Genomic DNA, 6,183 nt, shown 5'->3' with positions numbered 1-6,183 from the left:
TTGAGATGCGCTAAGAAAGATACAGAGCACCATCGATAGACTGCGAAATTCCTTTTCACGAGCATCTTATCCGTATCAGCATTTATGCATCGACGAAAATTTGCTGCTTTCCAAAGGACGACGTTTTTGCAAGCAGTTTATTCCTTCAAAGCGAAGTAGGTTTGGGATTAAGTCGTTTGTTATCTGCAACTGTCGTACCGGATATATTGAAGATTTTATTGTCTAGTGTAGAGCACGTACGGATATAACTAACAATAATCATTTAGCAGAAATTGGCAAATCAGGGAATATTGTCATGACGCTGATGGAACCGTATCTGAATAAAAGTCATGTTTTGGTCACCGATAGCTGGTACTCAAGCCCGGCTTTATTTTCCCTTTTACGTCAAGACAAATGCATTTGGAACGTAGAATGCCTAGTATATCTGAAAAATTATGCAAAGGCGAAGTTGCGTTTCAGTCTACGGGTAAACTGTTAACACTAAGATGGAAGAACAAAGGAGAAGTGCTAATGTTATCAAGCTATTATCATTCTGCTGAGTATATAGAAACGAAGAAAAGTGATGTTAAAACGGAAATACCAATACTGAAACCAAGTGCAATAGTAGATTATAATTGCATCATGGGAGCAGTCAATGAAACTGACGTGATTCTAAATTCCATTAATACTGTTGGAAGAACTCTGAAATTGTACAAGAAATTCTTTGCCCACATGCTTGATCTTCCGATTTACCATATTTACATACTCTACAAAATTATGTCCAAAAGAAATATAACATTTGCGAAGTTTCATTTATGCCTCATTCGAGAAATTCTACTAAAATATCCAAATGAAAATACATGTAGCAATAAGTTTGGAAGCCAAACTGCATCCAAAGATAATTTCTTACGACTGGTTTCAAGATACTTTCCATCAAAATACATCAATCCAATAGGAACGCGGCAAAACGGTTGGCGGAAATGTGTGATTTGCAGGAAAAACAAAATGCGAGCCGAAACAGGATTCCAATGTAAAGCCTGTAACGTTGGATGATGCATCGAACTACTGCTTTGAATTATATCATATGAAAAAACATTATTAAAGATTAAAGAAATTGAACTAATGCTACGCAGATGACATGTAGTCATCAAATTCAGGAGGTACCCAACATCTTATTAGATTATTTCTTATTTATATTTTTTAAAAAGTAGGTACATAATTTAAACAAAGTACGTTCCTTAACTTTTGTCAAGAAGTGTCAAGAAGTATTTCGTTCACCCGATTGAATATTAATTGTAGATCTTACACGGATATAATAAAAAAAAACATATTGTATTTTCATGTATGAACTGTTATCTCCTTATATTATTTTTAATTTCATCCAACGTATTTCAGGAGATAAAAGGTATACAGTAACTTACAAGTGATCATAATGTTTCTTAACTTTAATCGGATATGACTTGTTTGATATTTGTTATGCACTTTCCGTGCGACATTGGCGACACTGGTTGACAATGGTCACACACCGCCCCATCAGCTGTGGTATTAGGCGCGCGAGGGTGGCCCCGTTGCGACGCTTACAGCGGTTTCCGGGCCTCTCTCGATCGCAGCCGGGACGGTTATCGTGGAGGTTTTAGTCGGTTGGAGTCGGACACTACCACACCGCTTTCCTCAGAAGCGGCCTGGCGTTCGTGCGGATTTCCTCCACGTAAAATATAAAAAAAAAAGAAGGTTCGACAAAACGAAAGTTAAAATAGTTAGGTTTAATCTTGGTGATTTTGTTTTGCGTAAAAACGAGGAAAGAAACCAAACTAAGTTAGATCCAAAATTTAGGGGTCCATTCATCATAGCAGAGATTTTGGAAGGAAATAGGTATATTTTAAAAACCTTAAACGGCAAACGATCATATAAGGACAGACATGACAAATTGAGAAAAATGCCAGAAAGTTGCGTTCCTACTGAGTTGGACGTCTGTGGTGATGACAGCGACGGTGACAATAACGATGCGAGTACACTGACCTCAAAGGATCATTAACACCGCGTTGTAGTCATAGTAATATACCCAGTGTAGCGTCTGCGCTTTCGTAATACGCCCAGTGTGGTGTTCTGCGTTTTCCTAATACGCCTAGTGTGGTATCCTGCGCTTTCGTAATGCACGCAACGTGGTGATACGATCCAACAAACTGAGATCTGTGACGAAATCGAAAATGATCTGTCGTGTCATTACGGTCGGACTGATAACTCACAAAATGCAACTAGCACTTTGAACACAAATTATAACGCTACTAATTTTAGTTCTCCTTCATTTCCTTGCTTGTCAAACCTCCGAACAAAATTTTGTTGTTGAACTGGACCCTTGACTTATGTGGAACATTTAATTGAATGGTAAATAATATCAGTTACATCGAGTCTAATGTTGGAACAACTCAATCTTTTAGTTACACACGAGCACGTGTGATAGTCAGGATGGCCGTGTCGGAGATGAAAGAACACCGGAGCCTGTGGAATTTTGGATAATCCCGCAACATTGTAATCTAGATTCTACTATAGGCGTAATTAAACAATTGTCGTCCTTCAATCCGATTGTATTTATTCGAAATTTGTGATAGCGAGATTGGGCTCGAGGTGACAACTGGTCGCCGAACGTAGGGTCACGTAACGGTCACGGGATGGACGTTTTGCCTGACGGAGGTGTGAAGTGGTTGTATGATTCTCCCTAGAAATGTGGTTATGGCCTCAAAAACGGGCCTAGCCACAGGGTATTGTACCTCGGAGGTGTCAATATGATGGGACACACGTTGTAATAATAATCAAGCTCCAGGTAGAAACTGCTTAGCAACGCCGATTGGAACTTTCTCGATGCTTCCAACGAGTATATAACAAACAAATGCAATCGTACAGCGAGGAAAATTTCCATCAATTTATTATTCGTGCGATCGCCTTGGAGAGTGACACATCGAGCAGTTTACATCGAGCGTCTCAGCAATCGTATTTTGTGCCTATTATTTTACGCATAGTAAAGAGTTATCCCGTTGACCGTGGATTCGTTTGAACCCAAGAACATTGTTAATAGCGTTCATTAAACTCATTATTCGTTAAATTTATTATTCGTAAAACATATTATTCGTTAATCTTATTATTCCTTACACTTATTATTCGTTAATCTTGTTATTCGTCAAACTTATTATTCGTTAAACTTATTATTCGTTAAACTCAATATTCATTATACTTTGTAAAAGTCTTGTATATGCGTGAAAATATAATCTCTGCTTCGTAAAACGATGGCTAATTCAAACGAAGAATCGTTACGCGCCCTAAATTTTAATGTTAACCCGACACATATATGTCGGATTCACATTATGATTAGGGTTAGGGACGTGAAACGAATATTCATTTGGGTTAGACATTGTTGCTATGCAATAGAGAAGATACTTACAAACACAAATATGATTATTACAGAATTTGACAAGTAACCGTGGTAATTAGATACTCGAGATGTTACTGATAATGATCCTAGGTTCAATAACGAATCCGCGGTCAACGGGATAACAAAATGCGCTTTCTTCCAAAGTACAGGTTGTACTCAACTTGCTTGTCTACGATACAAGTATTACTGAACTAACTCTTTGTTAGAACGTAGAATATCCACCGAGCGTAAAGACGCTATGTAATTAGGTAATGAGACCTCATGATGGGGTGTGTCTAAGGACACGAGATCATCGGATTCGTCGAGAAAAGCCTTCGTTCAGAAAGTAAGGGAAATTGGCGTTGCTGCTAATTGGTCAATCTCCATATCGGTGGTTAGAAAAGATGCTAGCCGCCCTCGAGGGAAAGTAGCTAGTGGGAGACGCCGCTCGTTGAAAAATAGGTCTCCCCTATTTTCCCGTAGTTGGGACAAAGACTGTTTGTCTGTTTGAAGGACTTTAGTTGGCTAAATCTTAGGATTTATAACGGGCCCTCGAGCTAGCTGAACATGTACTGCGGAGACGTATCGACATCTGGCAATCATCTTACTCGAAGAACGCCACTGTGTGTGGCGAGTTATGAGACAGAGACCGTTGAAATGTTTACTGTCGAGTTACAACTATTTCCTTTTTAAGGAGAACTATAGAATTACTCCATGCCTTTGTTAGACAAAGCGTTCATCCCGTGACCGCGGCTACGTTCGGCGCCTGGCTGTCGCCTCGAGCCCAAGCTCATTATCACAAATCTCGAATAAATACAATCGGATCGAAGGACGACAATTGTTTAATTACGCTTATGATGAAATCTAGATTACGGTGTTAAGGGATTTTCCCGAAGTTCCAAAGCGAAGGCTCCGATGTCCTTTCATCTCCGACATATATATTACGTTCCTCATTCCTTACAAATAAAACTTCCTATGATTATATTTCTAATATAATTTCAAGATTTTAATATCAAAATGACATTACTTTCGGTTAGATTACACAAGTATTATGTTACTGTATTTTCGACCAGTCGCGGGGAGACGCGATAGCGAGCAAGCGCTTCAACGAGAGTCGTAAATTCCCGTTACGATTATAATAATCGACACCACGAACAGATCGATCCCCTTATTTCTTTTGGGATAATAGGGGTGATTGATGTGGAATAACATTGCGATTAACGTGTTATAATATTCATATTTCCAACAACTTATTACAATGAAGACTTTACGCCGTTACGTGTGATATAAATGTCAAAGACGATTGTTTGGTGGATGAAGACCCGATAGAGATACCTTGACTGATCTGTAGGTGAGATCAAGTACGAATAGATATGTTGATGACTTGTCAATTTTCAATTTGATGCCGGAGTATTGATTGAACTAATCTCGGAGAAACAGTTGAGTAGACTCTCCTTGTGTCGTAGAAGTTGACTTTCCTAGTAGGTAGAAAAAGACTCTCCTGGTGTAATAGAAGAAGTAAAGTCCGTTCTCGTGTTATTACGGAGGAAAGCTCGGTGTGGGTGTGCCTTTTGAACTAAGAACGCGGATTCGTGTTCACACTTTTCGTCATGAAAGTGAGGGTAACAATCCGCGATTCCCATTGGTTATGACCCACGTTAATGAATGAAGATAGGAGGAGGAAGCCTTCTACCGACGTGGCTCGTGGGTGACGTTATTCATGGGAAAAACCTGCTTTTCCGTTAGACAAATATCCGCTTTCTCCGTAATTTGTAAGAACGCACAATAAATTGTTTTAAGGACCATCCATAAACCGAAAATACTTGCAAGGTTAGAGTTTAAGTTAAAAAGATTCTGTTTATGATGATTTCTTAGGTTTATTGAGGGTCTGCATAACGCCACGCGGACTTCAATTGAAATTAAGTATTATAGTTACTCAGTTTCTGAATACTTTTCAAGAGAATTTGAATTATTAACAAATAAATAAATTTAATCCACATAATTACTATAAACTGTTTAATTAAGCAATATTTGCGTTATTACTTTAGGTTTACAAAAATTGAATGTAATATTGTTGTTTGTGGGTTAAGGATTAAAATTTTTATTTATTTGTAAAAATAAGATTTCATAAACCAGTGTGCAGTGAACACTTTCATAGCCAAGGGTGTTAGTAAATTCATTGTTTATAAAATTTGGAAAAAATAATTTTGAGTCAGCAATAACCGGATTAATAAAGGTCTAGATTGATTTAAGTGCGAAGAGAGACGTTGAATCGTGTGATCGGTAAAACGACTGTATCTCCATATCCTGCGATGCGCCCTCCATTCTATTTATGTAATATAATATATGAATATATTTGAGGTGATATTGGGTGTAGTGCGTTAAATAATCACTCGGTGTTTAGGTCAACAATATATTTATTAACAAGTGTCTTTTTTTGATCGCGTCGCGTATGCTCTCGGTTTCGCTAGTCAATCTCACTGCTCGGTTGTAACTCGACTGTCGAACAGATTCGATTCTTTTCTTTTTGTCGCCCCTCAATATCGCAACTATCCACGCGTTTGTTAGGCGTCCGCGACCGTTGCTACGCACGTCTTCTTCTTGAACATTCGGCGGAAGGATCGTTGGGATATTGATGGCTCATTAGGCACTTCGGCGATATACACTGTGGTCGAGTGTCGCCATATATTTATATGTCGGAGATGAAAGGACACCGGGACCTACCCTTTGAAATTCTTCGGAAAACCCCCAATATTTTAGTCTCTATAATTCAACTCGATTATAATTGTGCCAGATTT

Source organism: Bombus vosnesenskii, unplaced genomic scaffold (genome assembly GCF_011952255.1).
Source record: "Bombus vosnesenskii isolate JDL3184/JDL3185 unplaced genomic scaffold, Bvos_JDL3184-5_v1.1 scf7180000015320, whole genome shotgun sequence".
Lineage (NCBI taxonomy): Eukaryota > Metazoa > Arthropoda > Insecta > Hymenoptera > Apidae > Bombus > Bombus vosnesenskii.
The sequence above is the reverse complement of the archived record's forward strand: the minus strand, read 5'-3'. Positions refer to the sequence as shown.